Source organism: Engystomops pustulosus, chromosome 4, assembly GCF_040894005.1.
Source record: "Engystomops pustulosus chromosome 4, aEngPut4.maternal, whole genome shotgun sequence".
Lineage (NCBI taxonomy): Eukaryota > Metazoa > Chordata > Amphibia > Anura > Leptodactylidae > Engystomops > Engystomops pustulosus.
The window spans coordinates 102,502,197-102,521,637 of record NC_092414.1 but is presented as its reverse complement, the minus strand read 5'-3'; the positions used below and the strand labels follow the sequence as shown (position 1 = coordinate 102,521,637).

General features: G+C 35.7%; 1 protein-coding gene and 1 long non-coding RNA gene across 12 annotated transcripts in view; one reads left to right on the top strand and one right to left on the bottom strand.

Moving 5' to 3' along the window:
- The window catches only part of FOXP2 (forkhead box P2), a 161,226-nt gene that overhangs the window by 125,458 nt on the left and 16,327 nt on the right, over positions 1–19,441 (bottom strand). The gene's annotated exons all lie outside the window — the stretch shown is intronic.
- LOC140126914 (uncharacterized) overlaps positions 15,976–19,441 on the top strand; it is a 12,225-nt gene continuing 8,759 nt past the window's right edge. The window contains exon 1 of the long non-coding RNA XR_011854924.1: positions 15,976–16,085. This is a non-coding gene — a long non-coding RNA (uncharacterized lncRNA). The remainder of the gene's footprint in view (positions 16,086–19,441) is intronic.

Genomic DNA, 19,441 nt, shown 5'->3' with positions numbered 1-19,441 from the left:
CAGTTATTTATAGCTAGTAAACAATAATAATAATTTTGAAGTCATAAATGTATACCACCCCATGATAAACAATGGACAGACTAACTAGTCAGAAAAAGGCGGATGTATATACTGGATGCCATTCATCAAGTGAATTGTCACTAGATTTGTTAATTTCATTGTCTATATAGAATAGATGTTGTACCTCACTCCCTGTGCCATATATAGACATGTCCTCATTATCAAAAGGTCTCCCCTCCCAAGCACATGTCAAAAGAACCCAACAAACATGTGTGAAGTGCGGCTGCACCTTTTCACATGAATTGCATGAAGAGTTCTGCAAAATTTTGCACAAATTTAGCAATAACCTGTTTAATACATAACACAAGGCACATACCAGAGCCAATAAACTAGCAACACAAGAGAAACATGAAACAAGAAAAATGAAACAATGCCAATGATACATGCCTCCCACTGTGTACAGCTATACCAGACTTAACAAGTGGGCATGGCTTTGTAGGAAAAGATATAACTGGTTTAAAGTGGGCAAAACTGTAGGTGGTAGAAAGGTACAAACAACATATACAGATGAAACACATTTATCATCACTGTGCAGCTAGTCTATCATTAAACCGTCTACAGTTTAGACATCATTATTGATCTGACAGATCTCACATACAAAACATATTTAGGTCACACTCTCCACCCTATCCCGCTATAATAGCATTGTTATTTTCTGTTAAGTGCTTATAAAGTTAATGCATGGTATATTTTTGGTTCTTAATGTATTATAAATTCAAACTTCTAATATGCTAATTCACTTATCAACAAAAATACAAGGATCTACTTTTCCTCATCATCTTTAATACAACATGTTGAATCTTTTATTAAATTATAAACAGCTTATGAATATCATTTGTCAGCACAGAAACCACAAAAGTTGTTTATTAGGATAAAAAAATGTTCACAAGAACTGTCAGATTAGCCTGAAATGACTATTGACCTGTATTGGCTCTGCATTAATTTTTAAGACTGCTTATCCATTAAGTTCATTTAACCCCCATCAACAGTAACAACACAAAACTCTTTGGGATTTTAATAATTGTTTGTGAATATAAGGGTCAAAAAAACAGTCCCATTTCTTCCTTTGCAATTCATCCCCATGCAGTTGACTGGTGGCATACAGTGTATTCATCTTTAACAGTCTAAGGCTTTATCAGTAAGACAAATACCAGTCTTCTCTGTCAGCAAAAACATTTTATCCTTTAAACTCTAATAGTACCTAAAAGATGGCAGTTTTAACCCCTTCCCGCTGATGCCCTTTTTCGTTTTTGCGTTTTCATTTTTCACTCCCCACCTTCAAAAATCAATAACTTTATTTTTCCATGTACAGAGCTGTGTGATGGCTTACTTTCTGCTTAACAAATTACACTTCAATTGAGTCGGTACGATTACGGGGTTACCAAATTTGTATAGGTTTTATACTGTTGTCATACATTTAAAAAAATTAAAACCTCCAGTACAAAAATGTTTTGGGGATTTTGCCATCTTCTGGTGCTAACTTTGTATACTTTGGTATACGGAGCTTTGGGAGGTGTTGTTTTTTGTGACTTTTGATGACATTTTCAATGTTATCATTTTTAGAACTGTACGACCTTTTGGTCACTTTTTATAGAATGTTTTATATTTTTTGAAATGGCAAAAAAGTGCCATTTTTGTCTTTAGGTGCTATTTTCCGTTACAGGGTTAAACACAGTGAAAAAACATTATTATATTTTGATAGATCGGGCATTTTCGGACGCGTCGATACCTAATGTGTTTATGATTTTTACTGTTTATTTATATTTAAATCAGTTCTAGGGAAAGGGGGGGTGATTAGAATTTTTATGATTTTTTATTAAAAAAACATTTTTAAACTTTTATTTTATTTTTACTATTTTTCACACTCCCTAGGGTACTTAGACCCAAGGTTGTCTGTACGATCCCATCATATACTGGGGATATATGGGGATTTTCCTCCTCATTCATTACAATGTGCTGGAAGCACATTGTAATGAATAAGTTAAGAAGCCTCGGGTCTTCAGAAAACCCGAGGCTGTCATGGCGACGGATCACTGCTCCCCGATGAAGTTTTTGAAGCCGTTGGTGCATTCTCCGATCGGCGGAACCGATCGCGGGTGTTACCGGTAAGCCTTTGCTGCATTATGCAGCGAAGACTTACCGGCTATGGAGAGGGCTCAGCCCATGAGCCCTCTTCATGCACCTGCACCCGGCATGTGACGTAGTATTACGTCACATGTCGGTAAGAGGTTAAGATGATTACAAGTAAAGAAAAATGTAAAATATCAAATATATATATACACTCTAATATATATCAATATATAAATGTTAAATATACACATTCCAATACTATTATTATTATTACTACTCTATTCTGCTGCAATATCTTTATTGCACAAAGTTTTATTTTTGAGGTATAAAAAGATCACAATAAGCCTAAATGCAGACAAAACTTTAAGCAGATCACATTCCTGCATGTGTTTGCAGCTTGGATCATCTCATAGAAGTCTATGGGAATGAGAGAAATATGGCTGCTGACCTTATTTGTGGATACATTTCTAGATAATACCATTATGTTACCCTCCAAAGGGTTCCGTCTGCTAGTGACATCATTTCCCAGTCTTCCATTTTTTGTCCATCCAAAAACAGGCGATATATGGATGACACCCAGACTGTTTTTACGGACATATGACTTGGCAACAGATTACACACTGATGACACAAGGACTGTAAAAAGGACCATGGATCAGTTGTTTGCAATCACAGAACAGCAAGTAGCCTTATTTTTTGCAAAACGATTTGCTTTTTGACAATGTCCATGTAGTCATGACCATAGATTGGAGAGAATCCAGTCTCCATTCATTTTCCATAGGGAGAAAAGCCAATGTCTGACATATTTGACAGAATTAACCGGTTAAGGACTGGGCCATTTCCCGTTTTTTCATTTCCATTTTTCACTCCCCACTTTCAAAAATCTATAACTTTTTTATTTTTACACGTCAAAAGCTGTGTGACGGCTCATTTTTTGCGTAACAAATTGCACTTCAAAGTGATTGCTTTGAATATTCCATGCCATGCACTGGGAAGCGGGAAAAAAATTCCAAATGCAGTAAAAATGGTGAAAAAACGCATTTGTGTCGTATTCTTGTGGGCTTGGATATTACGGCTTTCACTGAGCGCCACAAATGACGCATCTAATGTATTCTTTGGGTTGGTACGATTACAGGGATACCAAATTTGTATAGGTTTTATAATGTTTTCATACAATTACAAAAATTAAAACCTCATGAACAAATTTTTTATTTTTATTTTGCCATTTTCTTGTGCTTATAACTTTTCCATACTTCGTTGTATGGAGTTGAGGGTGGTGTCATCTTTTGCGACTTTTGATGATGTTTTCAATGATATTATTTTTAGGACTGTACGACCTTTTGATCACTTTTTATAGAATTTTTAATTTTTTTTAAATGGCAAAAAAGTGCCAGTTTTGACTTCGGACGCGATTTTCCGTTACAGGGTTAAACGCTGTGAAAAACCGTTATTATATTTTCATAGATCAGGCATTTTCGGACGCGGCGATACCTAATGTGTTTATGATTTTTACTGTTTATTTATATTTATATCAGTTCTAGGGAAAGGGGGGTGATTTGAATTTTCAGCGATCAGCAAGAAAACACCCGTGATCGGTGACGGCACCGATCGCAGGTGTTACCGGTAAGCCTTTGCTGCAATATGCAGCAGAGACTTACCGGCTATGGAGAGGGCTCGGCCCGCGAGCCCTCTCCATGCATCGGAACGCGACCGCCGCCGTGAATACACGGCGGGCGGTCACGAACCAGTTAATTACCAACAGAAGAAATGATCATGTTTAATTTCCGCACATCAGACAATGCTTGGAAACCCCAATAAAAACTGGCTGCTAAAAGATCTCCATTCAATTTGTAAGATACCAAAATAAATGGTATAATATGAAGATACTCTTAAGCATTATTATAACTTTAATTAATTAACAGTTAATGAAAAACATCAACTGGCTACAGTTGCAATAGTGATATTAAGAATTGATAACTTATAATAACACTGTCAGGACACCTCCCAGAATGCCACTTTAATAAATGCTAAATTATATTATAAATGTTAGAGTTTCATATTTAACCTTATTTCTTTTACATAACTTACTTTCACATGTGATGAACTTGTTTTGATAAATTATGCAACTGCAACCCTTGCAATGAACAAATTCCATTATACCAGGTGAGTCAAGTTCATGATCCAAAGTCCACATGTCGCCTGAGCGTGTCATCTGTGGTAAAGTGTAGGATATAGTTGATGTCTACAGCAGGACAGAGTTTTCAGGAAAGATTTATCAAGGCTTGAACTGCCAGTTGTTGCGATTATTTCTCCTGCCACACCAAGTGGGGGTGCTGCCAGCGGCGGAGTGGGCTGACCGTGGGCGTTCCTGCACTGTGCCTGCACTACAGGAAGAAAACTTTCTCCTGACTCTTTACCCTGTGTACAGTGTGTCCTGTGCAAGACTACTGGCATAAGCGAATGTGGGCAAGATTTAACAGCTTTTGAAGAGCTGGATTATTATAGTAATGTAGTATGCTTATAGTAATTTTAATGATCAATAGTTCAATACTTTATCAAATTCACCCCCTACGTCTGTTAAGTGGGACACTAATCTTCAGAAAAAACTAATCTTTCCCTGTAGATTGGTTAGTAAATATGAACTCCATATGTAGATATGTACTCTTGAATTTAATAATTTCAACACGAATAATAATATATCAATGACTACAATTTCTGAAATAAATAAAGAAATCCACAAAGATTAACCTATACTTCATTTCCAGTTCACGTGAAAAACATACACTGTCCTCTGATTAAGTTAGAAAGTGTTCTGTGACTGTGTTTATGTCTCAGCCTGTAGAAAGGGAAATTCTAATGACTTTTAATTGAAGGAAGTGTTGCACATATTTAAGAGCATAGATGAAACCTAAACCGTATAGCTTATTCTTTGTCTCCATGTAAATACTTTCATGCAGATTATTAGACCAAAATGAACAGCACGTTCTTCCCATTTCAATGAGTGAAATCTTTGAAGACATTAAAACCAGTGATCTCTTTAAGCATAGTTCCAAGCTATCCATGAACAGAGGTATAATTGCAAGTCATTTATTGTTGCAAAATGACACATGGAGACCTTTCATCTAGTGTCAAACTTTTGGGCATTCAAATATATATAGTTTCTAAATTGGGATTTAATTTGTTACACTCAATTTGAAGAGGTACAAAATATAGCACCTTACTTGTACTCTATTTTTCTCTGGCTATCAAGCTGCACAGAAAAAACTTCAACCTCAACTCATAATAATTGCACTTTAATGAATTATTCCTTTGAGCCCCTGCAGTCTTAAATGAGCTTGTACATTAAGGAAGCAGGAATCATGCAGCTAAATAGAGTGGGCAAAATAAAGCAAAATTAAACATTGAAAATAGGAGAATTTTCCTTTACTCCATAAGTATGTGCTCTGTTACTTCTCAAATGACAACAGCATTAGCCTCCGACAAGCCTCACTGAACTTCTTTCAATATTCTTTTCTCCTTGATGGCAACACAGGCATTTCCCCTACAACAAATGAACAGGCTGTTCTCAGATTCCAGATGAAAGATACCAAATGTATTGACTGCTGTTAAGAGATGAAAGAACAATGTGTTGTATATGTTATTAGCTGACAAAATGAATCTGATGGGTTACTTAAGACCTCTGGGTCAGACAGGTATTCTTTATTTGTTTACCCTGTCTATGCTTCACTTAAACTCATAAATAACGCTGATGCCCTGCAGTGTTATAGTAGTTTTTTCTTTATGGAAACACTATTGTGGCCTTCTTTTACCCTGGAAGGAAAAAGCTGCAGTATGTGACTGGCAGAGTTCCACAATTCAGTTTGCACATTGGCCAAGAAGTTACAAAGCAATTGAAACACCAATGAGGCGTATAAGATACTGGTGTCAAAAAGAGCCATTAGACCAAAACTAGACATAAGTTAAGAAAACTAACTTTATGGGTTGCTCCAGCACTTTGGCAGCCATGGTTACATAAACATATGTAACATCTATAACATAGCAGTACACACTGACTTCTTTCTTTCCTGCTTGTATATTTTGAAGAACTTGCAGGGGAAATTACCCTACCTGACAGAATTAAACAGGATGGAAACAATGAATATTTTGGATATGAACATTACTTTTCCTACCCCTTCTACAGTAATAGAAACAGGTCAGCGCTAACAGATGCACAAATCCAGTAAAAGTGGATATCCCTGTTTTGTTTTAATTTTTTAAAGAGTCGCTGTTGTGTTCTAGTTTTTGTTCTTCCAGATCAGAGTGTCAGATCACCAGTCTGGGTATCTTTGCATTGCTACCATGTACTTTCATTGCCTAAATGTTTAAACCCCTCTAACATGGTAGGCGGCTGCTGTCATGTAGCTTTACTTGTTCGAAGTAAAGTTGTATTGCAACAATATACACTGTCAGGAAGCCAAGACTAATTACTATAGAGGAATGAGGCAAGAGCCAAATCTACTAGCAGCTCTTATCTTGATTTCATTATGCAGAAACATGAAGTGTTTCCTTTTGCTGTGAGGTAGCAATAAATGACTTACCAGAAGAAAAAATACTAATCTTTAAAATCATTACATATGATCTGTAAAAATAAAATCAAACATTTACAGAATGTTGCATCTTTCGGCTTATACTGTGAAACTGTGCCACAGAGGTTGCGCTGGCTCTTTTGGCCACAGCCATTGTACTCTTAAATTAATATTTATTTTCATTCAGACCACTTATTTTGTTTTTCTAATGATACAGGGCATTTCGCCAACAAGTTATACATTTAGTTTATATGTGATTGGGATCCTGACAGAATCTCTTTAAAATAATAATAATAATAATAATAATAATAATAATATCAAACAGGTCTACATTTGAACATGTTTATAGTAGAGTCAGAATGCCACTCGTAATTCTGAAGCATTCTTTTTTAATTTTCAAAATTGAGTTATTTAATGATCTTATCACATACCAGTACTATAAATATACTTGAATTCCTTGTGTATTCTAGTGCAACCTACAATATTAATGGTAGACAGTACAGAGTAGAACACAGCTTTAGCTTCTGTCCGGGTCTATTTTGCCCATTATGTAATCTGGTACTTCAATAATTTATAATCTATGTACAAATACTTTTGTTATCTTTTGTCATAACTTTATTAACATACTTTGAAATATCCATCCCTAGAGCCTTAGCCTCTATGACTTGTTTTTCGTGCCTTAACTATTCCAGAAACCATAAGGTTTCTAAAACTGATAGAAAAATAGAGATGTTGGTAGTCTTTACAATATTAAACTGAATACTAAATTGAAGCGAGAACTTTATGAAAAGTCTTCTAAAAAAAACTACAGAAATACATACAAACACTGTATTTTTATAAATGGCGTGGATATGAAAAAAAATAATAGCTACTTCAAAACAGAAAGAGTTGGTTCACAACAGGCCTAAAGCAAATATCTCTATCTCAGTATAAAACAAAGAGCATGTTAAAATATTTTTCTGAATGCGCTTCTTCGCTGTCATCCCTGTAGTCCTACAAACCCTAAAAACTGCCAAAGGCTCACCGCAGTCAACAGATACACAAACAATCCCCAGCATATGAATTGTAATACAATCCAGATTGATTCTAGATAAGAGGCACTTTGATTCTATATCCATTTTATTTCCACTTCTCTGCTAATCCAATAAAACAATTGCACAGTTGCAAGCCAGAAGGAGAATATATTGCTGATCACTTTCAGAAAGAAATGGATAATACAGCCTGACAAATCCCTTGTGCTTACTGTTATTGGTGAATTTAGGAATTGTTAATGGTATACGTGTGGCATGTATATTGTCAAATAAATGGAAAATGTAACCTCTTCCTGCAAAACGACATGAAAGTAGTTGCTACACATTAACATAAAGTTACTTCCAAGTGGTGGAAGTAATGGAAGTAAAGAAGCTATTTCCCAAGATTACCTCTGGAGCCCACCAGTTACCAACTGCTGTTCCTGCTGTAGTGGAAGCAGTCAGTGATAACACTGTTCACCTGTTCCCTTTAGATGATGTTGACAACCTCTAAGGAGGTTACACAAAAGGTTACTTCATCCCTTTCTTTATTAAAAAAAAAAGTTATACCAGTGGAAAAATGAAGAAGTTTGGGGTTTTGGCAATGGTACCACCATGTTTCCATTTGAAAAACTAGGGCTTGCTGAATTCTTTGATGTAAACATTTGGGGTACCAGAATATATTTTATTTGTTTAGGATATTTAAAAGTCAGGATAGGAGATAATTCTGCAAGTGGTGGTGGGAGCAGAGCTTCTGTGTCCACACCATTACTGTGGCATACTAGGTTGTGACGGTTTGCGGGAACAGCATGAAAAAGTTGCAGGAAGAGCAAGAACAGTAGATCATAGTATATACATCAAATTGTGGCAAAAAATTCTGCTAAACTTTACAACAAGATAATATGTAACAAAAATATTCCTACAATTTCAGCAACGAAACTATATTTCCAACCACTCTTTTACTTATGGCCAGTATAAAACTATACAAAAATATGGATAAGCCAAATGTGGCACAGAAAATATGGCTCATTAGAATCTCTCCAGTCTGACAAACAGATCCTTTCAAGTTATCTATCTGTTCTAAAATTATTCAGAAGGCGATCTATGACCAAAGGAAATTAACTAGTACATTAGCTAATTTATCCTACGCTGTCTACGTTTATCTCTTTTTTATAGATAGAAATTGGACAAAATGTAGCTTTTTTTAAATCTGCAGTTTTAACCTGTCATGATATCAAACAAAGATTTTGATTTTATTACCAATTTATATCTTTTCAATTTTAGAATTAAATTGATGGTGCCTGCAGGATTAATCATACATGTACTAAATAATTCTTCTTATGCTTATTGGGGCTAGCATAGTAAGACCCGCACTTTGTGCACTGTTCTAAATTATCAGCTCACCTGGTGGTAGACAAGTCAGATTTAAGATATAGCAACTTTTTTTTAAATTTTGGTGCATCGCTTACACCGGTAGAGAAATCATCTGCTGTGAAGACCTGAGGCAGATTGCTGCATCAGTTTTATCGAAACAGGTTATGCTTAGGTTGCATTCATATTTTGATTTTGCCCTCTGTTGTAAGGGTGGTTTGGAAGGATTCCCCACGTATCCTTACAACAGTGGGCAGCAGTCTAGCCCTTTGTATGTTTCTCCCCTTGTGGGTCAATGGCAGCTGTTGATGTTCAGGGAATCTCCCAAGTGATGCAACTGTCCATAATTGGACAGTTACAAACTAGGAAAACTCACACAGGTTAAGTGAAGGCTGGGGATGGATGCTATACAGTGGCACCAATGCTCCATAGGCTGTTATGGGCTCTGCTAATGTAGACTGCTCCTTCCAGGAAACAGGAAGAAAAGCCTAGTCCATATGTGCCAAAAACAAGTTGTAAATATAACCTAAATCAGGCAGGCAAAGGCATTCCTGGCCACGGCTGTTTAATGCTCCACACCAATCAGTTTGGTGCAAAAGGCTCATAAATTACTGTATATCATTATATTTTTCAACAAACATTTTCGTTCTTACACTTGAATATGCTGGCAAGCTAGATTTATGACTTTCATGCATGGAATAAACAATAAGAAATCTTTTTGGCTGAAGTATGAAAATACCAAAACCATGAATATATGTTATTGTGCAGCACATTTTTAAATGTGTTCTTAAGTTATGTAATGCAATGTTTTACTTAATAAACTGCCAAGTTTATTATTTTTTAAAGCTATATTTCTCTTGGAGCTCTGCTTATGTCAATCATTTTTCGTTCAATAAATACATTTGATTTGGCCAATGAAGTACAGTTTTCCTCTCGCTTCTTGTATTTGGAGGTAATAAAAGGGTCATGTCATATTAAAGCAAATGTGACCAGTTTTATGCTACCAAATCATATACCTATTAGGTTCAAAAACAGCAATGTGCTATTATGTATACTACACTTAAGTTACATGAACCAGTATTTGGGGCTCTGTAATTACCTCACATTTGTATCTTTGAGAAATGTTTATTTCTGATCCTAGAAAATTATAGAAAAAGAAACAATGATATTTATTTTAACTATTGTTTTGTAAATTGAATATATGCAAATAATATTTACATTGTAAATATGTGCATTGTTCCAAAATGGTATATTCTAACATTTTCCCATGAAATATATAAAGAAATTAAATAATTATAGGCATTCGACTTTTTGTGAGCAGTACATTAATGACTCAATAAATAATGAAACACCAACCATGCTTCAATATCTTCATAAATATGAATACCACAGACAACTCCACAAACTAAGGCTAAGAAATCATGCAAGATTTCTTACAAGCTAATGAAGAGCATGGAAATAATTGCTATAGACATAGTTGGGAGATTCTATTTTTCCTGTGTGTATTATGCAGTCACTGATAAACGACAGAACAGATTCATTTAAAGTGAGACAAACACATGTATAGGAAAGAGTAAGACACTTAACAATTTATCTTCATGAGCCGTCACAAATCTCCATTTAATCAGTCGTACTTAATGGCACAGACATTAGCAGTTTACAAGAGGTCAGTATAGATAAATGATAATTGCTGTAAATCAGAAGCTCGTAAGCTATAATTTCTATTATTTATGGGGAAAAATGATGTGCCATTGAAAAAGATATGATATGAATTAATTCTCTTGAAAACAGAATTTTTCTTTTATAATTTTTTATACAGTTGATTACAGAATGTGCATACTATTTACAAGATGCATAAAAATCACAGCTAAGATTCCATGCCTCATGTTAAAAATATTTATACTAGCATCATAGTTACATCCACGCCTTCCAAACACATGCAATATGTTGTTGGTTGGATGTTAATAGCTTTGTTTACTTACAGAAGGCAAACAACCATATGTTCACACTATGTTATTAGTGCTACTGCATGCCATAATGGATGCATATTGTGTATCAGTTTTGCCTTCTGTTGCTCACAGAAGAAAAAGTACAAAAATAATCAGAAACATTGAATAACAGCACAGCTTGCTGTACTATTTCTCGTGGTTTGAACATATGAAGCTAGCAGTTTGAGTTTTTTTTATCATTGTCACCTATGCAGGCTGTAAGGTATACCTGATAAATGATATATGGCTGTTGCCACATTCACAAGGACAGGTGGGGCAATTTATGTATTGGTGGGAGCTAGTCCTTGTAGAGATGAAAGAAAAGTCAAACACAGGCCAAAAAAATTCATACTGGACAGAGGATAGTTAGCATGCTCAGATTATAGTTTACTGCCATAGCAAAATGTTCTCTCTAAAGCTTCTACTTTTTCATTTGACAACCTTACTCTTCCCTTTACAGTCCCCTTCCCCCGCATATGGCCCTTCTAAGTGATGTAGCAGTGTCCGATTCTCTGCCTATCATGCTGTAATGAGGAATTTGCTCTTTAGAATACGGTGAGCGCCACTCTCTCTTTCCATCTCACACTTTGGAATATTACTATGTTTTACTGCTTTATGGACTATCTACTCATGTTGACAAAAAGAGTCTGTGATACTGGATCCGTGTTATGCCCACAGTGTCTGAGCTCCTCTTTTGGATCAAATAGTGCCAATGCTATTTTTTTTCTAATAAGATGTTTGGGCTTTCTCTGATTTAAATGGCCCCTTTTCACACCTACAATACTGCACATTAGGCTGCTACCCCATAATGGCCTTATGCAGTCAGTCTAATTTTCTTAGCTCGAGTCAGTTTGTAAGGATATTCTTTGTTCTTCTGTTCCAGCATTTCCCTATGTTGGAACAAGGCAATTGCACTTTTCCTTTTCATAAAGCTGTGGAATAAAAAAGACCCAAAATATTTAACCAAAGTTGCTCAAAGCTCTGAAGTGCACCATACTATTATTATAGTGCACCATTCTATAACCTAATGTAACATATGGTTTTTGTAGTTTAAAGTTAGTTTTCCCATGTAGACCATTTATGACGTATAAACAGGGTTAAAGGGACATGGTGCCATGCATGCACCACAACTCTCCATTCAAGTCTATGGATGTGAAGGGAAAAGCCTAGACTACACATTTATTGCTCCCATAGTGTTGAATGGAGAGTGGCCTTTAATGCACAACACATTCTCCATTCAGCCCTGCAGCAGAAAGATATCAGCAGAACTCTGTTCCCGAAATAGGTGCAGGTCCCTCATCTATCATCTAATTATGACATATCCTGTGGATGTTACAAATAATCTAATCTGTTGCTAAATCTTGTAATGCCTGCTATATATATATATATAAATTTTTATTCAAACCATATATTTATAATTTTTAGTGAAAAGCAAAAGATTTATTAACTTATTTGATACAAGAAAGAATTTGGTATAAACACGATATAATGCAAGTAAACTTTTCTGCAGAAAGTTTTTGCTTTGACTAATCAACTGCCCGTGTGATTTAGAACAGATGGGACTCTCTACAATGAATCCCTCGATCATTAATCTAACTTTTTTGTATTTTCTGATGTGTTCACTGTAGGACAGTAGTCAATCTGGTTTGTAGGTTTTCCCCAAAGAAATGTCTTTATGAAATTGCCTATGTAGAACAAGTCTTTGAGGCATAAATTCCTCAAGTAAACAAAATATGCATGGTTAGTCAAGTCTTCCTGTTTTAGAGGCTGCTTCTTAGAAAGAAACACCCCAAGCAAAAATGTTGAAAATGTTTTAAAATTAGCTTCTGCATATTATTTTAGAATAAATGAAAATTATAATTTCTGGTGGGACAATTTTGATTGCCCAAAGCAGTTTAACAAAATATGAGTATATAAATCCCTACATTAAACACTCATTTGGAAGGTGGAATGCAATCCTATCTGCGTAAATGTAATAAGCAGAAGGAGCTATTTGAAATATCATTTTATATCTACCTTAACAAATGCCAGCTTCATTGGGTAATCGGGTCAAGGTGACAAGGTCAATTCCATGAGTGTAGAAAAGAAGGAAACCCCTAACCTTCTGCACTAAAAGAACCATATAGCGCTTGTGTGCCAAATTTGTGGCGTACAAACCATGAAAAGTCACAATTTCCCACTTATTTCACCTCCATACCAAGTGGACGAGGAGGAGTGTGAAGGGTGCTGTGCCAGGAGGTGGAGTGGGGTGCTACTGAGCGTTCCTGCCTAGTGCTGGCACAGAATATAGCTCATTTTAAGCAGGACAAGGCAGAACCTGGTGTTGAACTGCCCCAAAGCATGCTGGTGGCTGTATATATCAAGAAGTCAGAGCATCCTTATATATCCAGTCCGAGAGAGGAGGCAGGGGTTATACATCAGCATATAATAAATACCCGCAGTATTGTCTATGTATTAAGCTCTATTATACCACTAAACCCCTGGAAACACTTGGTCCTGCAATTTTTCTAAACCACTGGATCACTTTAGATAAACCAAGTGGCACTACCAATTTACTCTTAATATTTATCTAAACATTATTCTACCAAAAATGAAAAATCCAAATTACATTCAAAACAACTGACTTTTAGCAGCCTGGTATTCAGAATATATTCACTTATGGAGACTTTTCGTGAATACTATTTGATCCAGTGGAACACTTCTAGATTTTGGTGCAAATAAGAATTATCTACCTTAAATATAGATCTACCTTAATACCAATAAAACCTACAAACCATGTCTAAGCAGTTTACTGTGCTTTCTAAAGATGTGATTATAAATGTTCATTGTACCATTATTACATTGAATGCATACCCCGAATGTTACTTTTATTTTTTTTTAGAATGTGTTAGGCAGTAAATATGGATAATGAGGGAAAACAACAGGTATTTCTTTCAGACATTCCTGCACAGCTTGATTATTATTCATTTTATAAAGATGGGAACAGCTGCTGACAGGTTTAGTTGGAACAGTAAACAACACATCAGATCACAGGCAGGAACAAGCAACACAAACACTTTTGTTAAATACACTGCTTGGAGAATTAGATCAATTTTATGAAGCGCTTAATGTAAACAGAAAACATGAAATAGAATATTTCTGCATAGCTAGACACAAGTTCATATAAACACATCAACTTCAGAATGTGTGCCTGCTATTTCTGGTACAAATTCTGCATAAAAATATGGAATTTCCCATGAAAATAAAGGCTTTCATATCATATTATCAAACCAATAGGCAAATTATCTGTAAAGCGGCACCTAGTTTTTACCGACAGTAGGTCAAAAACATGAGAAAAAAATAAAAATATGCATAAAATCAAATTTAAGTGAAATTGTACAGAACTGTAGTATAAATCAGAAGTTTGGCTTTTTTAGATACATGTGCTTCCCATTTCACTGGAAATAAAGAAAATGATGTAGATCATATAATATAATTCACATAATGACCTTTATCGTTGACTACAACTAATGACTGGTAGTCTTAGGCTAATTTTACACTACCGTTCCTTACCTCTGTTCCTCACCTCCATTAAAAATGTGGATGATTAACGGAGCTTTACCATATCAATTAAAAATCCCATTGACATCAATGTAAATTTTATCTCATCCGTTATGTTCCGTTTAGGCAGAAATCCCTTATCCATGTGTTTTTTTGGATGGAAAAAAAATTAATGTTTGGAAAAAATGCATGGATAATGCATATCTGCCAAACTTACCATAACAGATGATATAAAATTTACATTGATGTCAGTGGGATTTTTAATTGATACATTAAATCTCCGTTATTTAATTTTTTGAACGGAGGTAAGAAACAGAGATAAGAAACAGCAGTGTGAAATTAGACATTCACACTGCCGTTGCCCGCCCGTACCGTAGCGGGCAATGGCAGTGCATGGGGAGAGGAGGAGGAGGTGAGTGCAGCTAACCCCCGCCCCTCTCCATAGGAAGTTATGTCGCACGGCGCCGTATTACGGGTAAAGATAGGAAAGGTCCTATCTTTCTCCCGGGTATGGAGCGGTACGGTGCCGCACGTGTGCTTCACCGTACCGCTCCCGTAGGGCGCCGTGCGCCCATTGCCATCTATGGGGGACGTATATCGGCCGTATATACGTCGGCCGTATATACGTCCCCCATACGTCAGTGTGAATGAAGCCTTAGGGTATATTTACATGTGAAAGATTTGGTGAAGAACTTTAAGTGACATAAGATCTGTAATATTTATTTGAATTACACTGTTTTGGTGGTGACACATGGGTTCTACAAATCCAGCTAAGATGAATGGAAAAGTCAGAGAAATGTTTGTAACAAATCTGCCACATAACTACACCAAATGAGTTTTACACAATATGAATTCATTGTATCTAAACAAAAAATAGAACATAAACATTTTCATTAAATGTTACAGTAACCTTAATGACTATTGTACAAAAAAAGGATAGAAGGATATCATCAAGATGGATATCATCAAGATGGAATCGTCAAGCCCATGGGTCACAATTATGAAGCGTCTTGTATATTATTGGTCTTCTCATATGGGGGTGATATTTTTTGGATCTCCTCATGCTACAAAACGAAAATGTAACTGCAATAGTTATACTTCCTATAGATACTCCCTTTGATGTAATTTGGAGTGATCTGGAAAAGGTATCAATAATATATAAGAAATGTATGGGGTTTAATCTGATTTTGAAATGTACCGTTTAGCTTGCTTCTCTCTATGGATTCAGGGGAATAGATATTTATTTCCTTATTGTCTAAGTTTTTAAAATAGAGTGTTTATTCATCTTTATATGGAATTCCCTCACCTCATGCAGTCAGTCATATGGCTCAGTTTTGTAATAAAGTTAGTTGATGTCAGGTAGGAGGTTGTCCAGTAAACCCAACTGATAAATACTTTCACTGATCTCTTTTGAGATTATCGTCCCCAGCTAAAGTGCTTTAATACAGTTGGTCTGAATGAAGATGACTGGTACACTACATGGTAAGTAAAAGTTCCTGTGACCATGGAGAGAAATAGTCATTATTTCCCTGGTGGTCCACTATAGAAAACACGGGGGACTTGGGTGTGGAGAATATATCAATCTATCGCATCTTCATAATAAACTGTGTTACTTGATAAGTGACAAGAGTACATTATATACACTCCAAAGTGATTTACAGGTAAAATTACTCATTTTACTCAAATTACCTCATTTTAGAGCATCACCAAGGATACCTTAACAGTACTAGGAAAATAGAGAAACAGCTACTTCTCCCTGCCTTTTCACTCTCCCAACGTGGACCAAGTTAGACACATAAAGACCACAGTGATGGGCAGAAAAAATGCATCATGACAGAAAAGCTTGAAGCTTTAACCTATTGCTTGCTGACATAGGCACTTTGACATAGGACCACTGTCCACGTGCACGGCGGTACTGTTCAGTGGGGAGACTATTGTTCCCCATCTGGGTCGATCTAGACAATGCATTTATATTCCCCTGATGACAGGCCCTGAGTTTTTTCAGGACCCAAAAACGCGTCGGGAACTACTTAGGGCCTACTATGGCGATCCTAGGATTAGGGTCACTCTGGGACCCCTGAGCCATATATCTTGGGGTCAGGGAAAGGTATGGATAGGGACTACTAGGTGCAGTGACGTCAACTGTTCCTGACCTGGTGGATCCCTTGTCATACTCTCCTGACCGAGATTCCGCACCCGTGACCTGGTAAAAACTTGTATGGTTATTTGAGTTCATATCTGTTGCCAGGTTCAAGTAGGTACTGATCTGTTGGAAATCCTACAAGTGTGGGGAAGTGTGCTTCATTGGCTGGAGATGGTCCATAAATTCATTTTTTGTTTAAGTTTGAATAAGTGTAATTTTATCAGCCGGTATATTAAAAGTTAGGCTTTAATTCTTATGTCTTTTCACCCTGTGTGGAACTGTTTAAGTGATATTGGTGGAAGCTGAGGTCCTCGGACACTTCCAGGGGACACTTGCTATACTCTTTGGCAATAGTAATAGCTAATTTTGTGTTTTTTTTGCTAAACAGCATTAACATTCAGTGAACAGGCTAATGATTGTAAATGCCATAAAGTATTTTTTTTAAATCGGATTCCCTCAGTTAATGTAAAGAATTTTCCCATTTACACCATTTTAAGATTCTAAAAACACCATATGTAATGCTACATAGTTTTCAATATTGTCTCAGGTTATTTATTCATTATTTTACATTCTCTGTTACATTTAGTATAATATATTTTTTGTAAAGACAACTGGCCCCCTTAATAGCAGATCCACCAGGCAGCTGTGCTTAACTATTCATAGCTGTAATAGGAGAATTAATGAGGAATGTTTAGGTAATAGTAAGCAGTAAAATGCATATATTGGTAATTTATTATTTTTACTCTTTCATATGGTCTCCAAAGATGGCATCAGGTTTTAACAATACATAATAATATCTCTTACTGATAATTATTAATTATCTGCTTGATACTTTAAAGCCACGTTCCTCAGTAATGCATACAGTAACTTCAACTGCATAGCTGTATCCTAGCAATAAAAATACCAATGGCAACCATTCTTACTTTCTCATTGTTGTGTGCAGATATTTGAAGTATGTTAAAGAGATATCTATCAACTGAAGGACTTGAGACTTACTCCATCGTTATTTGAGTTTTTCATTACGTAACAATTATATAACATAAACATGATATGTGACCTGTCTGCCTAGTAGTAGTAGTAGTAGTAGAAGAACATGATGAGGCAATTATAGTAAGCTAGGAGTTAAAATAGAGTAAAGACTAAGAGTAGAAATAGTCGTACAGTTCAGTTCACAAATCATTCAGGATAAATGGACCCAATGATAGTATAAGAGCAATTTCCAAACAGAATCTATTAGATATGAACCTGGAATGAAAGACATTTAGTATGGTTAGTATTACACTGCTGTATTGGGTTTTCCAGTAAAACTTATGCAAGAATATGTGCAAGCAAAGAGTTAATTTGTTAAAATATCTATCCTCAATCTTGTAGGTGGTATTTGGTTGGCCGTTGGCGCTTCTGTCCTTTGGCAACGGACAACCGGTAGGGGCGGGGGATGTTAGACTACTTTATACATCAGATAATCTTCATCAGGTACTCTACATACAAAATAAATATTTAAAACAATACAATCTATCAATCTATGTATAAATCTATGTATTTATATACATAATATATAATATGATTTGTTGTATTTTAAAAACTACTGAAATTACACAAAAACATTGTATTTTTTTAAAAAATCCATTTTTACATCATTTTCAGACTCTGCCAAACTACACCTCATATTTATGGTAGTTGAATAAAATATAAAAATATGTCTACTTTTTCATACCATACCTTCAGATCTTTCGAGTTGGGAAAATCTTTTGCATTAAATAAATCACTCCCCAGGACGCCTCTACCAAATGTTATTGTTATGCATGGAATGTCTAGCCATTTGAAAGAGCAAATTTCAGGGTGTACACTGAAATAACAAACAGGTCAGCTTATAAAAATAACATATATGGTAGTTGTGTGTCCGATTTTTTGTTTATTTTTGCTTTTGAAAAGCTAAGACTTAAATGGGGACTCTGTATACCTGTAGTGTTTGTAACACCACCTAGGCTTTAAACACTGCAAAAGATCTCAGGCATGAAATGGTCACATGTATTACTTTCCAGTAGATTTCACTTTTCTTTTTCAAGCTACAGCTTGACATTTTACAAAATCTCTGGAGACCAAACAGTGAAATCGAGTTACTGCAGGAGTGAACTGTAAATTCCATGGAACCATGTAATATATCTTAACACAGATGGACACAGTACATTAAAATAACTGTGGATGATAATAGAACAATACCATCTGTTTTGTCTGGGGAAGACAACGCATATCAGCTACACTGTCAGTCATATCATATATCTTTAGTGTCATCATGTGGTAGGCGACAACTCTATATGTCAGGCCAAGTGTGCTCTTCTTTGGGGACTAATGAAAACAATGCCAAGTAAACTCTGCAGATTTTTTTTGTTAAAATTAAAGGGCAAGTCAGTTAAAATACTTATGGAAGAAACATGCAAAAAGAGGGGTGAATACACACACAGAATCTAGCAGACAGATCATACACATTTGTCAATAAAATACTGAAGCTAAAATATACCCAAACATAATATGTAAACAATACTCAACAATAATATGTAAAGTTACACTAGACATCACACATGCCTTCACAGCCGCCACTCAGTTTGTACCATATAAAAGTAATGAGGTTGTTTGAATAGGAGCGTGTAAAATTAATCCAATCTCCCTCTTCCTATCTCTGCTGTGTAAAACCTCA